We start from the raw sequence: 22,636 nt of genomic DNA, 5'->3' as shown, positions 1-22,636 counted from the left end.
TTAAAGGAATTCACCAAGAAATTGCCAAACCAAGTCTCAGAGGAAATATCAAAATAATTTACAAGGAAAATTCCAAAGAAATTTCCGAAGAAACTCCCAAAGGAGTTGCAGAAAGAATTCCCGAAAAGATTTCCAAAGATATTGCCGAAGTAATTCTTACAGAATAAATACTAAAAATGAAACGTGAGAAAATTGCCAAAAATAATTTCAAAACGTATTATCACAGACAAACAGGCATAACTCTTAGATGAAATTCATATAAAAATTTTGCCCGATGTCTTTTTCATGAACATGCTTCCACCTATTGATAGATTCGCGCAAAACACTGTCGGCCATGATGAAGTGCGGTTTGACGTTTTCCTATCACGCACACTACTACAAAAATCGCCTGTAATTTTCGTTTGCATAGTTCAACAACGTGTACACTAGTAAATGTCGAAGCGATCGAACACTAGCGCCTCTGGTGGAAAAATCGCGGAAATCAAATGAACTTCAAATTAATTGTTAAATGCATGTGCCAAGTTCAATAGAAGAGTGTTACGTCTGTTTGTCTGTTGTATTGATAAATCAGGTGCCAGAGGAATTTTCAAATTGGATGCTTAAAGAATTGCAGAAGTGATTTTTGGAGTAATTGCTGAAAGAATTTCATAAACAATTGCTAAAGAAATTTCAAGACAGATAGCTGAAGGAATTTCCATATCAATAACTATAGGAATTTCCAAAAAAATGCCTATGGTTTTTTTAAGACATTTCTAAATAATACCCAAAGAATTCGCAGAACGATTTATTTTTCGGAATGCCGAACCAAATCGTAACAGAATTTTCGAAAGAATTCTCCAAGGAGCTGCCGAAGGAATTACCAAACAAAATACCGAAAAAAAAACAAGAAATATGAGTAAGGTTTCTTAAGGGAATAGGGGAGAAATTCCCAAAGGGATTCTCAAAGTAATAGCCTAATCAATTTCTGGGTGAATTACCAAAAGCATGATCTAAGGAGTTTCAGAAGTCATCCCCAAAAGGGTTTCCAAAGACATTGCTGAGGCAATTGACGAAGGAAATTCTTAGAAATTGAACAAAATATTCGTAAGGAAATTATTAAAAGAAATTCGAGACAGAATTGCCAAATAAATTGCTGAAGAAATTGCCAAAGGCATTTCCTGAGTAGCTTCTGAAGGCAATCAGATAGAAATTGCTACAGGAATTTCCGCTTCCGAAAAATAACAAAATATAATAAACAATCACGTGATGATATCAAAGCTGCGGAAAAGCATATTTAACCCTCGAGCGATCGCGCTGTTGTATTTTGTACAACATGTTGAAAAAATCTCGCTTTTTGTACTCAGCGTTAGCGTGGTGCTGACACAGGTAGCCAACCGCGCGAGTTACGGAAGGTTAACGAATTTTCGTTTATCTTAGATGAAATAGGGTGGTCAGAAATTTTCAAACTTTCTTGAAATCCAAAATTTAAAAGACTTATTGTTTAATGTGATATTCAAGATAATGGTAGATATTTGTCTTTGACTACTTGCATGAAATTTAAACTCTCTGATTAATTGGCTTCGCCTACGTTTCGAAGTGAAAGAAGGTCTTCTTCAGGGTCCATTTTTTTAATTTCTCATTTTGTTACAACATTTTCCGCTATAAGAATTTTTATCTTCTCTGATGTTATCCGTTAAATCATTTTCATGACAAATTCGATGTTTGGCTGATCATTATCTTATTTAATAACGCTTTTTTCTTCAAATTTGCATCCGCAGGACTGTCTGGTTGGTCATCAAAAACCGCGCAGGGTGTAAAATAAAAAAAAGGGAGAAACAGTGTACCCAACATCTAGCAAATAAACTAATGTACATCTTGTAAATAGTGGTGGACATAGCGCGACGGAGAAAAGCAACTATCGGCGACACGGAGCAACAACGACACTGCAGCAGCACACTGTATGTACACGTTTTGGCCCCCTGTTTTCGGTAGGTGAATCTATATACATATACATATACAGATATTATAGAAGAAATACAGAGAATTTAGTTTATTGTAAACAAATAGAGCTCGGTTAGGAATCGGTCGGTGAATTGGAGAGGAGAAGATGAAGATGATGTATGCGGTATTCGAGATTGGATGCATCGGAGTCGAGAAAGTGTCACATATCTGAGATGCGACGAGCTGTTTAGTCTAATCTTTGTTTTAAGTGACGAGTAAGCAGAATACATTGGATAAGAAAACGGTACAGAAAAAATCGCGAAAAAATACCTAAAAAACTAAACCAACGCTCGAACGTTCGGGCACTAGTTGAAAGTATTGTAATTAGAGGAAAGAAGAACTTTAAAAATGTACCAATAATCGTGCGTGTATGGGCGCTGCGTAACAAACTGCGAGATATCGAATTTCGGTTTTACGTTCACTCAAGTAGAAAACAGAATGAAAATTCTTATTTCCGTGTGAAAGGAAAATATCAGTAGAAAACCCATCAAATCGAACTTTAAACCAGATATTTCAACATCCCAGTTTGGCATCCGAAAGAAATTAAACAACTAGGAGAGAAAAGTCATTCCAAATTTTCTGCCGAATAGAATAACATTTGGAAGTTCCGGATGTGTCCATCCCAATAAAGGTTGGGATTAGCTTTCCGGATTCAATCTAGGTGAGAAGGTGTTGTAAACTTGGCTTGGTACTCCTTTGCTGCACCAGCATGCACCTACAACTGCTCTGGTCTAATTCAACTTCTACAATCGTAATGGCAAAGAAAAGCAAAACTAATTAAATCCAAATAAATTTCCCATTTCCATTACCGATCTGCCGCTTCTGCTAGTGCCTGGCAGTCCTAGTAAAGTGATGTAGCAGGGTTTTTTTTCGCTTGAGGGAAATACACTTGCAATGGTACTGACTGACAAAGACAAGTGGATGCCAAAAGCTATCAATGTGTAATTTAAAATGCTGATTAGCTTCTGTCACTCTCACTTCATCACTTCCTCTCGCTTTTCTTCTTAGTATTCTATCAGCGTTTCTAAAATTATTAACTGAGACCTTGCCAATGACCATTTTGCATGTGTTCTATCGTGCGGTTCGCACGAAGATACTCTAACTGTATGCCCTAGGAAGTCAAGGAAATTTTCCATTAAGAAAAGTTACTGGACATACCGGGAATCGAACCTCACTTACCACTCACAAAAACTTCTTCCCACGACAACTGTGGAGATGCAGAGGTATGCTCGTTCTCTAGTAGCAACGAATGCTACACTAGCATTCCTTCCCCACTTTGATAACCGTAAGGACGTGGCCGGCGCCGTTATTGTCTTTATAATGCTTAGGACTCTCAAAGGTACATATTGGTAATGTTAAGCCAACCTAAGGTTCCATTTGATTGGTACGGTCATCTATGTTCCATCAGCAGAGCTGTATGTTCATGAGTTCAAGAGTTCAAAAAAATGAGTACCTTGAATGTTTAGCCATTACTGAGTATCGGACGCCGATTTCCGCAAAACTTCTCGTCCCTCTGTCTGTGACACATCACCAAGGACAGAAGGAAGAAGTGCAGCGTTTCTTTCGGGGGAAAACAGAGAAAAGAACCAACCGAAAGCAAATGAGACCAGTCGGTCTGTGGTGATGGCGATGGGTAACACTGCATCTGTGGTGGTGGCATGGCGTGGGTGGCTGCCTGTCTGCTATGGGTGCAAATTGTGCAGTGAATAATCGTCGTCGACGACGACGACGAACGATTCGAGAGCTTGGGCCACGAGGACCCATCAGAGCGAGTGGAAGCTGATTTGAATAGGAAAATAGTTTTTTTTCGTGTTGCTTTTCCAATGTGGCTAGTAGCGGTGCGGTGGACTGAAGATTCCCCGAGACTATGATAGAGATGGACTAAAAGGTAAGGTAGTGGTGAGCTTGTAGGTACACGGCAGACGTAAGCTAATGTTTTTCTATTTTGCTAACGGCGATAATTTGCATAAAAATGCATCGCTGGCTGGTGGTAACCTAGTTGTAAAATCAGAGCAGGTTCGTTACTGTGGGTGGTGGGATGCTACCAGCTATTGCTGCTGCAGATTCATAACAGAGAGAATTTCGGTTTGAATCAGCAGGTCTCAGGATAGGTATTTACTTCATTAAGCTCCGTAATCACGTCGAAGCTTTTGACACGCTGAATGACATGGAAATTGAAATTGGGAAATTGGGAGTATAGAAATCATGTTTTGTTTATTTAAAAACTATTCAGCCCTCACCATGAATACGCGAAGATTCAAATGGAAACTAAAGTTCTTCATATCGGAAGATGAATAGTTTTCATTTTTTTTAATAACTAAATAAAAAAAAAACATTTAATCATTGATTTCTCATGAATATTTATTCTTATTGATTTGAACGCGAATCAGTTGAACAAAATGCAATTTGGAAGATAATGAAAGAACATGGTTTTCCGACGAAACAAATTAAGTGTATTCTGGGGGTGTAAATATAGTTTAGTGTTATTCCCCTTGAGTATCCTTCCCCTAGCAGGTATTAGTAACAGCCAGCACCATGACGAGGTTGTCAGTGTGAAGCTATCTCATTGAGGATAGAAGCTTTGGCGGAGCAAGTTGACTTCATCGTGTGGTTCCGTATTATGCCAAGTGACTCTACTGTAGTTTGCTAAGATGGTGGGGAACGGATTGATCCAGTGTGTTTCGCAATATTCAGATATACGTGCAAACGCTAGATGATTCAAAACCAAGAGATTACCGCCACCAATGTCCCACCATTGACACGTTATTAAAAAATTATTTCAAAAGTTTATGAGAATTCTGTAAGGATTTTTGTTTTATTTAATTCAACATCAAATTCATGATAACACTGAATCAACAATTTGCCGCCATAATACTTGATTTGCAGCTGCAGCTCTCTAACGTCGGTCACGCCCAACGCTCGCCAGATCACACTTCACCTGGTCCGCCCATCATGCTCTCTGCACTCCACGCCTTCTTGTACCAACCGGATGGTTAGCAAACACCAACTTTGCAGGGTTGTTGTCCGGCATTCTTGCAACATGCCCTGCCCACCGTATCCGTCCATCTTTAGTCACTTTCAGGATATTGGGTTCACAGTAGAGTGCAGCGAGCTCGTGGTTCATCCTTCTCCGCCATACACCGTTCTCCTGCACGCCGCCGAAGATCGTCCTCAGCACGCGTCGCTCGAAAACTCCGAGTGCTTGCAGGCAGACATGGGCAAAACACCAAACCGTGCCGCACCGGTGGCGTGTTTGCCCGTAAACACACCACCGTGTGTGTTCATATCACCACCTTCGTTCAGCTTCTACTGATGAACACGCAGTGCGACTGGCGAAACACTCGTGTCGGTGTTATAACTCGAGCCTCAGTTTCGGCTCCGTGTTTCAGTTTTGGTTGGGCACGGAGGCCGAGTGTTTCCGATTGTATGAAACACCAAAGCAGTGAGTTCGGCCACAGTGCGTGCTAGCTTGGCTGCATCAGAGCCACTGAGTCAGAAGGGACGAGAAAGACACAAAAGGAGCCGCCAAGTACTTCACTCTCGTCGTCGACCAACAGCATTTGCAACTGGTGCCGGAGAATGAACGGCGCCGAGTTCTTGAACTCGCACGAGTGTTTTGCATAATCGGAAACACTCGGGCTCCGTGTTACCCGAAGCGTCAAACACCGTGCCCAGTGCCTGAGCACCGCCACCGACACCGGTGTTGAGCCAGACACGGTGCGCGTTCGTTCTGAAAAGCGGAGAGCTAGGTGGTGGCTTGGCACCCACGGTGGTGTGTTTAAGCATCGACTCCTCGTGCAGTGCAGTGTTTGGACATGTCTGCTTGCAGGTCCTCTTTGAGCATCGTCCATGTCTCGTGTCCGTAGGGAACCACCGGTCTTATTAGCGTATTGTACATGGTACATTTGGTGCGGGGGTGAATGTTTTTTGACCGCAGTTTCTTCTGGAGCCTGTAGTAGGCACGACTTCCACTGATGATGCGCCTTCGTATTTCACGGCTCACGTTATTGTCAGCCGTTAGCAAGGAACCGAGGCAGACGAATTCTACTACTACCTCGAAAATATCCCCGTATATCGTAACATCGCTGCCAAGGTTTGTCCTGCCCCGCTCAGTTCCACCTACCAGTATGTACTTTGTCTTAGCCGCATTCACCACCAGTCCGACCTTTGCTGCTTCACGTTTCAGGTGGGTGTACTGTTCTGCCACCGTTCCAAATGTTCTAGCAATAATATCCATGTCATCCGCAAAACAGACAAATTGGCTGGATTTCGTGAAGATCGTACCCCGGCTGTTGAGCTCAGTTAGTCGCATAACACCTTCCAGGGCGATGTTGAATAGCAGGCAGGAACGTCCATCACCTTGTCGTAGTTCCCGTCGAAATTCGAATGAACTGGATAGTTCACCCGAAATCCTTACGCTGTTCTGCACACCGTCTATCGTTGCTCTTATCAGTCTGGTAAGCTTCCCGGGAAAGCTGTTCTCGTCCATGATTTTCCATAGCTCTGTGCGGTCTATACCTACTGTCATATGCCGACTTGAAGTTGATGAACAGGTGGTGCGTTGGGACCTTGTATTCACGGCATTTCTGGAGGATTTGCCGTTGTCGACCGGCCGTCGATGAAACCGGCTTGGTAACTTCCAACGAACTCATTTACTTTAGGTGAAAGACGACGGGAGATGATCTGGGATAGCACTTTGTAGGCGGCATTCAAAATGGTGATGGCTCGGAAGTTCTCACACATTAACTTGTCGCCTTTCTTGTGGATGGGACAGATTATCCCTTCCTTCCACTCCTCCGGTAGCTGTTCGGTTTCCCAGATCTTGAATACTAACTGGTGCAGACAGGTGGCCAACTTTTCCGGGCCCATTTTTATGAGTTCTGCTGCGATACCGTCCTTACCAGCCGCTTTGTTGTTTTTGAGCTGGTCGATGGCATCCTTAACTTCCCTCAGCGTGGGAGTTGATTCGTTTCCGTCCTCTGCTGCCTCGATTCCCCACGCCTACATTCTCTTCGCCATTCAAGTGCTCATCGAAGTGCTCGTCGAAGTCCAGCTTCCATCCTTCTCCCTGCAGATTTCGGCTTGCGGCACGTAGCCTTTGCGGGATGCGTTGAGCTTCTGGTAGAACCGTGTTTCTTGTGAACGGCACAGAAGTTCCATTTCCTCGCACTCCGCTTCTTCCAGGCGGCGCTTTTTCTTCCGGAAGAGACGGGTTTGCTGCTTCCGCTTCTGTCTGTATCACTCCACATTCTGTCGGGTTCCATGCTGCAGCATTACCGCCCGCGCTGCGTCCTTCTCCTCCAGAACCGCTCTACACTCCTCGTCGAACCAATCGTATCGTCGACTCCGTTCCGCGTACCCGATGGTGCTCTCGACTGCGTTGTTGATGGCTGCTTTGACAGTACTCCAGCAGTCCTCTAGAGGGGCCACATCGAGCACACCCTCGTCCGGCAACGCTGCCTCCAGATTCTGCGCGTATGCGATGGCGACATCCGGTTGCTTCAGTCGCTCTAGATCGTACCGGGGCGGCCGCCGGTACTGTACATTGTTAATAACGGAGAGTTTTGGGCGCAGTTTAACCATCACCAGGTAGTTATCAGAGTCGATATTAGCGCCACGATAGGTCCTGACGTCGATAATGTCGGAGAAGTGCCGTCCATCAATCAGAACGTGGTCGATTTGCGATTCCGTTTGTTGTGGTGATCTCCAGGTGTAACGATACGGGAGGCTGTGCTGGAAGAAGGTGCTACGAATGGCCATGTTCTTGGAGGCGGTGAAATCGATGAGGCGTAGGCCATTTTCGTTCGTCAGCTGATGGGCGCTGAACTTTCCAATCGTCGGTCTGAATTCCTCCTCCTGGCCTACCTGAGCGTTTAGATCCCCTATGGGGTCGTCCATAAATGACGTAGCTTTTTAGGGGGGAGGGGGGTGTTTGTGATTTTGTGACGAAGTGTGACGATAGGGGGGTAGGGGTTTATGATATGCTACGTAGCTTTCTACTAAGCCTATTGAAAAAAGTATTTCGTATTTAATAAAATTTATACTTGCATTAAGTAAATCGAAAAAAATATAAAATAAATATAATATAACATAAAAAAATATAAAATATTGCATGAATTATTTTTTGTTTCATTCACATCAATGTAAATAACCAATAATGAAGATTAAAGGCAGCCTCATTTAATAAGACTCGCAGCTATCGGACGCAACAACTGTATCTGAGAAAATGGTTTTGAAATCCTGCGTAAAGAATAATATATTAGGGGTACTCACTAAACAAATTAAATTGCTGCGTAAGCCATGATTTTCTGCTTATTTGAAATGTTTCATGATTTTGTGAATGAAATAACCAAAGATTGCCTTGATGATCGCGACGTTTAATCAGTTTAATCAGTTTACGCTGTTAAGTGAATCCCCCTATTGTGTTTGCAGACAAAAATCAATTTTGCTCAAATGCTTCTAATGACCAATAGTTTGTTGCTTGCTATAGAGCACTGCACGCCGCTAAGGTTGCAAAGGAAAATTTTTCTAAGTTTTTGGCATTACATATGGCATTATTTCAGGAGCTCTTTTCTACAGAACTTCCTCGAAGAATTCCTCCAACAATTTCTTAAGGAGCTCCTTTAGCAGCTTTGTAATGAATTTCTCATGGTGTTTTTTATAGGTTTCCCCAACAGGAGAAGGATAGCATTTCCACAGTAATTCATACTGGGAATCCCAGAAAAAAAATACTTCTGTAAACATTCCAAAAGGATCTGGAGGAATCTCAGAAGGGACTTCCAGAAGAATTTCAGAAGGAACTCCTGGAGGAATTTGGAAAGGAAATCATAGAGAAATTTCAAAAGAAACTCCGTGAGGAGTTCCTTGAGCAGTTCTGGATGGAACATTCGGAAAAATCTTAAATAAACTCCTGGAAGAGTCTCAGAAAGAGATATTTTTAGATTTTCAGAAGGAAGTCCTGGTTCCACGGAAGAAATTTTTGAAAGAATCCCGGAAGGAATCTCTGAAAGAATCTCGAATGTAACTTTTGGGGAATTCCGGAAGACATAACTCCTGGTGAAATATAAGAAAGAAAATCCTGGAGGAATTCCAGAAGGAACAATGGGAGGAATCGAGTCAAGTACAAGACACTGAAGACGACCTTACAGTTGAGGTCGAAATACGTATCTGCCAAAGGATGCAAACTCTTAGTGGAATTCAAAGGAACCGTACTTAACCCGATTTTCTTTTTATTTACAGATATTCCCCTAACAAGCCCATTTTAATCATCATCTATGGGAGGATTCCGTAAAGGGATTCCTCGCGGAATTCTAAGAGAATGGGAAGATGCCGGAAAAAGTTCCTGGAGAAGTCCCGGTAATACAAATCCTGGATAAATCCTAGAAGGAAGTCCATGAGAAATTTCAGAAGTATCCAAAAAGGAATTCCTGAAGAAATCCGAAAAAGAACCCCTGGAAGAATCCCTGAAGGAATTCTTGGGAGGGCTTTTAAAGACCGGTGGGGTTTCATGCCGAGATCTCGGAATGAATATCTAAGTGAATTACTTAAGAATATCAAGAAGGAATTCCTGGAGGAATCCCGAAAGGAACTTCTTTGGGAAACACAGAAAGAAGTTCTTATGGAATCTCAAAAAAAATCCGGTTAAAATCCCTGAAGAGCTGTCCGAAAGAACCGCTGGTGGAAGAAAGGAGAAGAAAACCTTGGAAGAGCTCTTGAAGGAAATCATGGATAAACTTTTAGAAAAACATTATAAAACAAACTGCTGGATAAATCTCAGAAGGAACGTTTGGGAGGAATCTTAGAATGAACTCCGGAAGGAAATATTGGAGGGATCTCTGAAGGAACCCCTGAAGGAATATAATAAGGAGGAATTTTCAAATATGGAATCCCAAGGATATATCCCCATATCCCAGAAGGAAATCCTGGAGGAACTAAAAAGGGAGAAATTCTCAAAACGGGATTCCCAAAAAAAAACTCCTAGAGTGATTCCAAAATGAACTGCTGTAAGAGTTTTAGAAGAAATGTCGTGGTGAATTTTATTCAAATGAAAACAATTTGATGTTTTGAAGAGATTTATTAGTGAGCAAACTAATATCTTCGGAAGAGCTAATATGGTATTTAACTATATTGGGAACATCAATTCAATCAAAGTCGAGTCAAGTACAAGACACTGAAGACGACCTTACAGTTGAGGTCGAAATACGTATCTGTCAAAGGATGCAAATTCTTAGTAGAATTCAAAGGAACAGTACTTAATGCGATTTTCTTTTTATTTATCAATTTCCTGTTCTGCGACATCAAGCAGAACGATGATGGGTGCTTTATTGAGACATTAGCTTTGGTGATAATCTCCACTGGTTGCACCTATGGTCTTGATGTCGGCGATCTGATCCTAGCAGTCGGCAATGTTATTTTTCTATTGTTTTTTTTTCATAATATTCTATGAAATGAAATCAGAGCTAAATTTTTATTTTTGACATGAATTTTTTTTTGGAGGGGGGGGGTGTTCAAGAAGCTACGTCATTTATAGAGGGGGTATCTGAATATGTGACGAAATGCTACGAGGGGGGAGGGGGGTATTAAAAATCGCTTAAAAAAAGCTACGTCATTTATGGACGACCCCTATGATGATCTTGACGTCGTGGTTTGAGCAGCGGTCGTACTCGCGTTCGAGCTGCGCGTAAAATGCGTCTTTGTCATCATCAGTGCTTCCGGAGTGAGGGCTGTGCACGTTTATTATGCTGATGTTGAAGAATCAGCCCTTGATCCTCAACCTGCACATTCTTTTGTCGATCGACCACCAATCGATCATGCGCCTCTGTATGCCGCCCATCACTATAAAAGCTGTTCCCAGCTTAGGTGTGTTGCCGCAACTCTGGTAGATGGTATGATTACCTCTAAATGTTCGCACCATGGATCCTGTCCAACACACCTCCTGCAGCGCTACGATTCCGAACCCGCGGTCCTTCAGTATATCGGCGAGTATGCGGGTGCTCACGATGAAGTTGAGAGATCTGCAGTTCCACGTACCGAGCTTCCAATCGCAAGTCCCTTTTCGTCGCTGTGGTCGTCGCCATTGGTAACGGTTCGCATTCTTCTCTTGTTGATTTTTCGGTGCTAGTCTTTTTTACGGCTAGCTCGCAGGGCCTGACACCAACTACAGGAGCTCTCCTCAAATTGCTCTGGGAGCTCCGCCACGCATCTATTTGTTCTCAAGAAACTTTGTCAGAAATACCCACGCGAATTTCGCTAGAAGTTTCAATATTAGCTTATTAACAATTCCTCCATGAATTCAATTAGGAATTAGTCCGAAAGTCATGAGTGAGACTTTTAATTTATTCTCAAGAGTTCCACAATTTCAGGGAGGCCACTAAATTTCAGTTTTGGAATTCCCGTCTTTTTCCCGGTTGAATGAACATTTTTGGAGTATGTAACACCCAACGGCAGCACGAAGAGAGTGTGATTGCTGAAGCGCAAGAAAGCATGAACAGGAACAATATGCGGAGGTTTTATGTAACTGTCAATGGTGCGCGGCACAAGACTACGCCAGTACCCGCTATGTGCAATGACCTGGAATGAAGTTTGCCGATAGACAAAACAATTGGAGCAGCCAGGTGGAAGGAGCACTTCAAAGATTTGTTGAATGGTAGCACCCAGAAACAGGATTATCATAATGGATGACAGTCAAGCAGTGGAACCAACAACATTGGGTGAGGTTAAAAAGACCCTTAAGAAGCTGAAAACAGCAAGGCTGCTAGGAAGGACGAGTTCCCGGTCCGACTTCTTAAGCACGGAAACGAGCAGCTACATCAATCAATCCACCAGATTATTGTAAAGATTTGGGAGAATGAAAAATCACACTGAGACCTCTTGAAGAGTCCTTCTTTGACGAATACCAGGCTGGATGGTTAGGTCAAGTTGAAGATAAGATGAACATTATCGTGGCATTGTAATCTGAACGCTGAACAGAAAAACGTGACTGGTACAGTGCTTCTTCTGAAACGCTTAAATTTTACTTGAACAGCTTTCTGGAAATTTAAGTTAAGTCTTCAAACGAGTCGAAATAAATTTGTCCAACTCTAACTCTCTTATCCTAAGTGTTTGTTTCCTGAAATATATAAAGTTTCAATCCTATCTTTCTTACTACGACTTTTGACAACTATTTCTATACCTAAAAAGCGTTCCCGAAAAAAAAACCGGTTTTTCTTGAACCACCCTAAGCTTATTCAGAAAAACATCTCTAGATCGGTCAATTTTAAAGCTACATAAAAAGTGTCTTCAGGGAACTTTCTCAAAATTGGAAGATCTGCAACTTTCCCGAAGAATATATGCAGTTATTCTAGCAAATAAAAAAGTTTGGTTCCCAATTTCTTTGAGAATATGGACCACCCTAATTTTTATGTACATTGAAAAGAGGGCCTTATTTTTGGGAACAACTTTGTAGAAGACCATATTTGTCCAACAAATCATTTGAAGGCGCTGAATGCATATTTCCTCGTTAATCTATTTCGTGGACCATTGTGCACTGCAGCAACTTTCACGAGAAAAAAGAGAGAAAATTGAACCGGAGATGCATGTAAAAAGAAAAATCGAGAATGAATCCGGTGAATCACACACGACGTGCTAATCTGTAACATTTGTCGGCGTCAAAATGTTGTCAGACTTGCTCATTTGAATAAGCAATAAAAATTAAGACATTTTTTCTAATTTCATGAAATTTCGCCATGTTTTACCAAAGCATTTGTAGGTTTTGAAATTTTGATTATTTTCAACATTTATTTTTCTGAGAATCGTTTTACCCCGTTATCCTCTCCAGAAAGACAAAATATGTAATAAAGCATCTATTCTTGAATAGAATAACGAACTCTGAAAATTCGAGTCCGATCAGAGAATATCGTAGCAACTTTATTTCGAAAGGAGGTTGAGTTAGTCCGTTTTACCCTACTTTCCCCAAATGAAAAAATCCAATAATTGCATTTCTTAGTCATCTTTTTTCTGTTGAATTGGCTTCTTTAGCGGTGTTGAGATAATTCCATATTCTGAATCTGCATGCAAAACTGAGCCGAAATCCAAATTTTCATGAATTTTGATGCCCGGGAACCTATTTAAAAATCAATTTGAAGTTTGTATGGGAGCGATTTGTCGAATCACCCCTTGTCGCATTTTGTACTGGGTGGAGCTGTCAAACAGTTATCCAACTGTCAAAAGGTGATTTCAAAAGATCTCTTTGAAATTGATTTAAGGTACCAAAATAAAGTTCTAAAAATCAGAAAAAAATCATAGTGGCTCAGAAAAAGGTGCTCTTTTGTATAAAATCATAAAATCGATACATTTTTCTTAGTTCAAAAACCCAATTATTATTGAAGAAAAACCCTTGAAAGTTAAATAACGTTGTCATAATTTGCGACAACACTTCTTTTTAGACAGCTAAAAATATGGGGTAAAATGCACACCCCGAGAAAAAAAAATTTTTTTTCGAAAGTTTTTAAGTTGGCACATCTGGGTCACATATCAAATGAAAGCTCTTGGGTTATCCTTCAAAACGTAGTACTCAGTTTTTCATCCTAGTTCTGTTGGTACGAAAACAGGCGCTCTGAAAATCGTCAAAAAAATTATGAAAATAACCAATTTCTTCAAATTAAATATCAAAGAATATCCAACGCTTGGCTTAAATGGAAGTGCCATAGAAATAGAGTGTCCATGCAAAATTTCAGCTGAATCCGTTAACTTTTGCGGAAGTTAATGCGATTTTAGTGATTTTACCTATTTTTAGACATGAAATCTTTGAGGGCTATTTTACCCCACTTCCCCCTAACGGAAAAATCTGACAATCGGCCAGATATCATCCTTTATATGGAAAACCATACCCTGAAAATTTCAGCTCAATCGGAGCACATCGATACAAGAAGGGGTTGCGGCTCTCGCGAACTGGCTCTTAAGTAGTTTAGTTATTCTCATATCTGGTAACAAGTTTTTTAGTCCACGGCTGGTTCAATTTAGGACGACTAGCATTAATTACTTTTCAAAGAAATATGCTACGTCGTAATAGGATTTCATCAGTTTTGATGTTGTGATATTGCAAATTTTGATAACTCAGGTTGTTGTCGTTTTAACCGTTTTAACGGTTTAAAAAAAAATGAAAATGGAAGCAAACTGAAAACAAAATTTGACATCAAATTAATTAAAGATAATCTGATATCAAAATGTGATATCAATTTGTTGCTGAATACAAAACATGTTTTTGATTTGCTGTAATTTTGTTGTTGGACTTTGTTCGGGTTAGCTTTCATTTGGTGCTCGTGGATCAAATTCACGATGATGATTTTTTTATACAGTTTATTCCATTTTCATTACAAATTTTTAAAATGGAAAAATACTATGCATACTAGGAATGTTTCGCTAGAAATTATGAAGATGCCTATAAGACTTTCTTAAGAAGCAGAAGGCTTGATGAAATCCATTCTTAATCACAATAAGTAACTTTCAACAACAATTTGCAGTGTGTAAATGCACGGAAAATCTAACACCTGATTGTATTATATTTAGTTTTTTCATCCCAAAGCACAACATAGGCATGAAGATGTAAAAGATTTACTTATCGTTTTTACAACCATTTCATTTCACTATGAAAGCGATTAACGGATGCAACGGATTATGAATGTACTTGGCAGCCATTCACCCATCCATCCATCATTATTGTTATTGTTGCGACGATAATCTCTTTCCATGGCAAATCCACCTTACCAGCAGAGGGGCGGCAAAAGACGAAGAAAACTGAAAAACATTCCATCAGCAAAGTCAAAAGAACAATATTCCATTTCGAAGCGGCGGCGTCCGATGATAGCTCATTGCACTAGCACAGGGTAGGGTAAGAAAAAAGTAGTCGGGGAAGTGGTACTAACTGCACTGCACTATTGATATAAGAAGTTTTATGCAATTGCCTCGGTCGTTTTTCGCGACAGCTCGGCAAAAAGTTTTCCTCGAGCGTAATCCTCAGCTCGTGAATTTGATCCACGAGCTGATAAAAGCTGTAGCTGAGGGATGATAAGATTGGATTGGAAGGAGGGCCGTCATTAAAATTAATTAGATAGGGCTCTTCCCACGGGGCAACGGCTTCGAGGATGGAACTTGAAGACAATGTTAGTGACAGTGTTGCCAGCTTGGGCATATGGTTAGGGCAAAGGTGCCAAATATATTATGGAATTATAATAACCAATTATGCAATCACTGATTATCACTGAGCGATACTAGACGAAAGTCTTTCATCATGTTTGAGTCACGTTTCTCAGACAAACTTTTTACTTAAATTAATTAAAAAATTGGCAACACATTTAGTTCATAAAAAATTATTACTATCAAAAATGACTGTATACCAAATGTCTGGCATTAGTTTTTTGCAATTGGTCGGTGTTTTTGATGCATCAGTGTTGCCAAATTCTCCTTAAGTAGCGACCGCGACTTCTTCCTCATATTTCCATATCTAAAAAATGCATTCAGTCCATCTGCATGGTGGCCATCTCGGCGTCGCCGACAGGGAGACTTTCTCTTGCTGCAGATTGTGACAACTTTTTGAAAAGTAGGATTTCCTGCCTGCGTTCTTGCACAAGTACAACAAGTGGTAACAACAGTACCAGCGGCGACGGCAGCTAAAATTCGTGCGAGGAGGGCGCGTTGATTAATTAATGCAATTATATCGTTGTATTTGTCAATCACCGTCCGTTCTCGTCATCGCCGCAGCATCTTTTGCGAAGGCTGATGGGTTTATATTGTTTTTGTTGTCGGTTGGTTGGTTGAAGTGCATCCAAATGGGAAAGCTGGCAATTTCCAGCTTCAGTGATTTCAATGAAAGTTAATTGCTTTGTCAACGCTAAAGTAGTGATGGTGGTGGCAGGCAGTAGTAGGCCATGCATGCAGCACTCTAACCTAGATAATCCAAGTAACAGAGAACTCAATTAAAAACTTTTGGCAGCATCAGCGTTTTAGAAAGGTTACTACGATACCAAATTGTACACAGATTGTGAAGAAAAAAGAAAACTCAAAACCACTAAACGATAGTCCAAGCATTTAAACGTGTAAACTTGGTGTGATGTGAAAACAAGTAAATTCTAGAGTTGTAAACCAGTAAAACAAATACAAAAACCAATCAATAGAGCAGCGATCACTAAAAAGTACAATCGAAATTAACTCACACAGACGCAGACACGCGATGCAGAGCAATGCGAGTACCATCATCATTCATACACTGAACAAAATTATCCACCACATTTACTAGCGAATCTATGTCGGTAAACGAAATGGAAATCACTCTTCTCGGTGTCAGTCGACGAGTTGTCACTCTCGTAGTCGTAAAATATCTCAGAAATATAGGACAAATAACATTTTACGATACCAGTTTACTTTTACCCCCAAAATAGAACCCAAGTTTTCGGTTTAAGCTTTCCACTCACACAACTTTTCACCGATTTTGATTGGAAAAAGGCTGAGCGTTTTGAATTTTTAGAATTTTTACAAAATGGATGACATCCTCTACTGACAGACACACACAAACACAATTTAAACGGAACAGAGTAGTGGAAATTTTAAAGCGAAATTTGTCTGCTTAATGCTTACGTAAATAGCGAATGGAAAACGATACAATAATCACATGACATACACTAAAAGAAAAACTTCATCTACATTTAGCGCATTAGATTAGTTGAAACTACTACCATCAAATCAACAACCATCACATCAGCTTACATTAGAGTCAAATTGCACGCGAATCGCATCGCACTAACACATACGCACTAGCAAATCAAATTGTGTACTGAAATCGTTGTAAGTGTGAGGGTGTGTGCGTGTGCTAATCAAGTAGGCTAAACACTAGTGTGTAAACAAACCCTTTGCTAGCAGAAGAAAGACTCCAAGCTTACTACGATGATGACTGTTTGGACGTGTTTATTTAACTGGAAACCCACAAACAAAAATCAGTGTTGCCAACTTAAATGTCTGAAATAGGTAAAATTAGGGCGAATCATCTTCAGTTCAGCAAATTTATAAACAAATTGAAGCGACGAGACGTACTGAATAGATATTTCATCTTCAACACGGACCTGACAAATTTCAAACCAAACGAACACACACACATACAGGACATCAGAAGACGCACAAAACTAGAAAGGCGCGAATGATGGTAAGCTATCCATTTCTCCAATTCAAAAACTATCATCAATTTACTACTTAATGTGAGACAATAGTAAACCGATAAGAACCGAGAACAATTCGAACTGGGAGGAGCAATTTTGAAACAAATTTTTGCGCTCTTATATAATGTCAATGAATAGAACTACTTACTCATGAAAATCGGAAAAAGAAAACGAAACCTACACGATGAAGAAACCACAAATCAGTATCTTCCTCTTGGAACAATTCAGAATCATTCAGAAAAAAAAAACAGGAGATCGTACCACATTCCTACATATCCTACATACAATAATTATCAGAAAACAGTTATTGGATCCCACGCAAAAATGAAGAAAAGTGAAAATTCAACTCACATATCGATCAAATTAGGTTTTGTAAGGGTCATTTTCACCAAAACGAAAATGAAAAGAAGTATTACGGTTCAGTTTTTATCTTCCGAAAGACGCGCAACAACGCATTCCACAAATGACAAAATCTAGATGCATTTAAATGTATTAGCGAAAGAAATATGTTTTAACAAAATAAATAGCGTAAGTTCTCCAATAACTAATCTGGGCCTTAGTTACTAAAAAGCTTCCGTTCCGTGTAAAATCCGACTCAACTATAATTAGTGTTAGAGAAATTGTCAAGTTAGTGCATGCGTACCTCAAAAACATCGTTGCCAAGGAGACGATGCGCGTCATACAAAAAATGCTTCGACCGGATCGCAAAATAGTCAAATTTGCAACTTAGACGCGGCTTGCTTCGATTGGAAGTTTCGTCCGCTACGGCATTTTGTTGAGCTTTGTGAAGAAATCTATCACGTAGTTGATTTTTACTCCGGTGCAAATTTTAAACGTCATCTGATAATGCGGCATGGGTGGAACAGCAGCATGTCACCACTTCCTAGGAACCAATACTATGAAACGTACATTAAAAACACACACACATACATATGTATATGGAACTATCAAAATGACCTTTTCCGCATTCTAAGCAGAAACGACACATCTACATATATACATTAACTTATTGAAGAACATACATATAGAGAATTACCCTGGTGCTTCTGAGTATTTTCCCCTCCTTTGTGAGTCATAGTTTAGCGAACCATTATATCCAAACAAAACCCAATTTTTACAAAAACCCGAAAAACAAGCTCTTAATGCAATAAGACGGACTCTATTATACATGTATATTTGACAGTTCACCCTGATTGGGAAACTCGTAGCCATCAGTAGAACATTTTCCTCAATCACGCAGGTGAATACGTCGAAATAATATGTATACTCTTCTTGATCCAACATGAGGATTAATTTTTATTGAAATTGGCTTCTTTAGCGGTGTTGAGATAATTCCATATTCTGAACCTGCATGCGAAACTGAGCCGAAATCCAAATTTTCATGAATTTTGGTGCCCGGGAACCTATTTAAAAATCAATTTGAAGTTTGTATGGGAGCGATTTGTCGAATCACCCCTCGTCGCATTTTGTACTGGGTGGAGCTGTCAAACAGTTTCCCAGCTGTCAAAAGGTGTTTTCAAAAAATCTCTTCGAATTCGATTTTAGGTACCAAAATAAAGTTCTAAAAATCTGAAAAAAAACATAGTGGTTCAGAAAAAGGTGCTCTTTCGTAGAAAATTAAAAAATCAAAACATTTTTCTTAATTTAAAAACCCAATTAAACAAAACATACAAGAAAAGTCAACCCAAATTAAAATCACTTAGAATCGTTCTAGTATATACCAGAAGTCAAACGTTTAGTTCCATCTCGTATATGAAGTTTTTCAGTTTGTAACCATATCTGTAAATATTTTTTATCGAAAGTTGAATATTAAAAAAAAAAACAAATTATCGTCAGACACTAATCGTAAACAACCAAATTATATCAATCGAACGACAAGACAGGAGCGCCACGTGTGCGAAAGCAAATTCAAAATAAATTAAAACGAACAACCTAAAAAAAAAACTATGGAAAACGCAACTATAGGAAATATAAATCCAAATCTAATGGCAGCAAAGAGGTAAACATAAAGAAAAAAAATCACTGTAACAATTGTCCGTGTGTGTATGGTATAAACAGAAAAACCAAACCAAAAAAAAATACTATATATTTTATCACACTAAAAACGATAAAATCCAAGCAAATTCTACGTACGAAAAATCAATTAGCGAAAGAGTCGAAGCGCAAAGAGGAAGCAGCAGACCAGCGAAAGCGACAGAGCGAAATCGTTGGAAACTGAAGAAGAAGAAAGCTTAGAAATGTAAGATACTAGAAACTCAGCAGGACACCCAATAGACGAGTGTCGGCGTGCGTGAGATGACGTGCGGCGTACGAATGCAAAAAAAAAAATCGTAAAGCAAGCAAATAAAATGAAATCAATTGTCAAGATTGAAGAAAGGCAGAACAATTAGAGAACTTAGTTGGACAAGGTAACAGCAGAAGCAGAAGACAAGCAAGCAAACAAGCAAACAGACGATATCAAGAGCATATGAGCGAGCAAGAGAAGGAGAATGGATAAAATATAAACTATTGAAATATAAAGACGAAAAAACAAACGCAGTGTCACGTGGAGACACTTGTTCCATTGACTAGTCTGAAACTACCGAAATGTCCTTGTTGTTATTCCACATACAAATGAATCTACAAAGGCCCTCCGATCAACTTCTCCTAACATCAGAAATATGGCCAGTTATGTTCATAAAAATAGCAATGAAAGCCATACAAAATGGCCAACTTTGTTCTCCTGGGATCAATTGAACTGAAAATTTAGCAGGGAACTACAAATATGGTGGATTTTGTTATAACAGAATCTGAGAATTCTCGAAGCAAGTGAAAAAAGTTAAACACTGTGTGATATTGATCAAAATATAGCAGTGTTTGTTTTGATTCTTTTCATTTAGAAAATATTTTCAAATTGGTTTACCTAATACATGAATTTGTTACCAGGCCGGAAACTGTTCAAATAGCGAAAATATTTCTTACTTCTTCAAGATTTCTGCATTTCAATTTATGTACACTGATATTATTTTTAACAATTTCACAAAGTGTTTAACTTTTTCCCACGTGCTACGAAAATTTTCTCAATTTTGCTATAACAATATTCACCATATTTGTAGTTCGCTGTCAAATTTTCAACTCAATCGCTCATAGACGAGCATACATAGTTACAGCCTGAGACGAAACTCGCGAAGACGGTCTTCTTTTTCTCCAGTTTGTTATTTTTTCTTCTTCCTATCTGTGTTGACATTATGTTTTGGACTGGTGGTTTAAACACGTACGTGACTCGGAGTGAATTTTGCCGTTATAATTTATCTCGGATAGCAATACTTTGATCGTTTCAAACGTAATCAAACGAGCTACAACTGACAGCTGCATTTGAGCTACTCTTGACGTTGCTTTTTTTCCTCTTCGCGAGTCTCGTCTCAGGTACTAAAGGTGGCCATTTTGTATGGCATTCACTTTTATTTTTATGTACCCAACTGTACAACGTAAGTTTTGTCTTCGTTTGTATAGCCTACGGGACTTCAGCTGATTTCACAGACCGAGGAAGGGCTGATTTGCAACCGCAATCCGTCTTCTCACTTCGCGGATACCATCATTATCGCAAGTCACTAGAGTATTTACCAAGATAAATAAATTTGTCCATAGCTGAGGATTGCGGATTGAAATTTGACAGCAGCCTGGCTGCTGCCAAACCTCCAAAATGATCAGAGTGTGCCTGGATACACATATTGTTTGCTGAGTCACGCTAAAGCAGGTGAAACGTTCAATGACACACAAACTTTGTCATCATAAACAAAAAACGTTTGAAACGTGTGAAAATCACGTGTAAAACTTATCCAAAATTTGTAAATTATTCTTCCATGTCCATGTGGTACACAATCAGCTGGTTATATACGTTTAATTGAAACTTTTGCTGCAATCAGTATGTTTAAATTTTGTGTGGAGTAGTTCATGCGTGCACTGTGAATTTGATCTCCATAGAGATAAGCAACTCAACAACAGGGAGCACAGGAAGAAAAGATACGTGCTCAAATTGAATGACTAAAAAAGTTGAGTCCGCATCCCTCAGGTCCATAGCATCGAAGGAGACTGGCAATAGTTTTGCCAAGCAGAAATATAGGGCACTGCACTGTTTTGATTTTGTATGGGATTCTGACGTTTCTTGGCCTTGTTGTTTACAAAAATTCTGTAAGAGTGAAAGAGAAGGAGATAATTTCATGCAGTGCCCTATAGAAATAAACAAAGACTTAAAACCCAGTCAAACCCCACACAACATAAATGTTTTTACCACCTAGCACCAAGCCTATACCACCACTTCGTCAGCACTACTACGCACTTATCGGAACAGCAGCGGGCGTAGGGCAATTTGAAATCGATGTTCGCAACATCGATGCTTTTGTTTCGATTAATCGTTTTTTTGAATCGATGTTGAAGACCCACAAAATTGACCGAATCGATTTTTTACATTCGATTTTTCTTTTTTTTTTTCAAAAATTCATTAAAAATATTAAATTTCCTTTTTTTCTTCAGAATGCATTATCTCAATTTTTTTCAATTTTCGCCATAGAGTCGTAAAACCATTGGCGTAGCAAGGATTTTTTTCTGGAGGGGGCTGACTTGAGATGACTTTAAAGCGGTATTGGCGCCTGATATGTAAATATGCAAATAGGCATTGCAGTTTTGAGGACTGTTTTAGATTTGTTCTATGAAACTATGAAATGAACAATTCCTCCAGAAATAAAGCGTAGAATTAGCTAAGGTTAAAATACACAAAAATAAAATCTTCAGCATTTTTTCCATAACTGGCTGCAGTGATTCCATCTTGAATTCCTCTAAAGATTTGCACGGTGCTCCCCAGACCGTTATTATAAAATAAAAATTTCCATCCAATCGGTACCCACCATTCGTTTTGTATAACTATCCTACAAGTCTGGGCAAAATTAGAAAAAAAACATCGTAGGGCCCATTTTTGAGTTAGGCCCTTTTAAAGGGTGTAAAGCCCTAAATTCAAAGATAAAATCGAAATACTTATGTACTCAGTCATTTTTTAACGATTTTGATGAAATATTTTCACGAATATTCGTTTTGTATTGAGTACTAGTAGTGTAAACCTAAATTTTGGCTGATTTGTGGATGAAAGTGTGAAAATTTTAGTGTTGTAATATGAATAAGTGAGTACTGTTACGGGAATATTATTCTAAATTCTGAACATAAAGGGTGAGTCGATAATTATTGTGCCATTTTCAAACTCATGTAACTTTTTTCCTACTTCACCAAAATCAACCAAATTTTCCACAGTTTGCATATAATGAATTTAGCAGTTATCGCTGAGATTCCGGTCGATATAGAATAAATTTAGTTACCAGTTCTAAAATAGATGTTGTACAATCACATGCTAAAATCTAAAATCATGGTATCGCGCCTTGGAACAATTAATGATTATACATGATCGGATCACCTTAATGTTCGTCAATAGGTTTCAGGAACGA

The 22,636-nt window shown here is 39.4% G+C and overlaps 1 protein-coding gene across 3 annotated transcripts in view; it reads left to right on the top strand.

Annotated features, from left to right (window-relative positions):
- LOC109621471 (uncharacterized) overlaps positions 1-18,470 on the top strand; it is a 337,341-nt gene extending 318,871 nt beyond the window's left edge. For all 3 annotated transcript variants that reach the window (XM_062856491.1, XM_062856490.1, XM_062856492.1), the window contains exons 8-9: positions 1,758-7,869; positions 10,632-18,470. The gene's annotated coding sequence lies outside the window, so the exon portion shown is untranslated. The remainder of the gene's footprint in view (positions 1-1,757; positions 7,870-10,631) is intronic.
- Positions 18,471-22,636: the final 4,166 nt, after the last annotated feature.

Source organism: Aedes albopictus, chromosome 3, assembly GCF_035046485.1.
Source record: "Aedes albopictus strain Foshan chromosome 3, AalbF5, whole genome shotgun sequence".
Lineage (NCBI taxonomy): Eukaryota > Metazoa > Arthropoda > Insecta > Diptera > Culicidae > Aedes > Aedes albopictus.
Note: the sequence above shows the minus strand (reverse complement) of the source record. Positions and strands in the feature narration are given on the sequence as shown.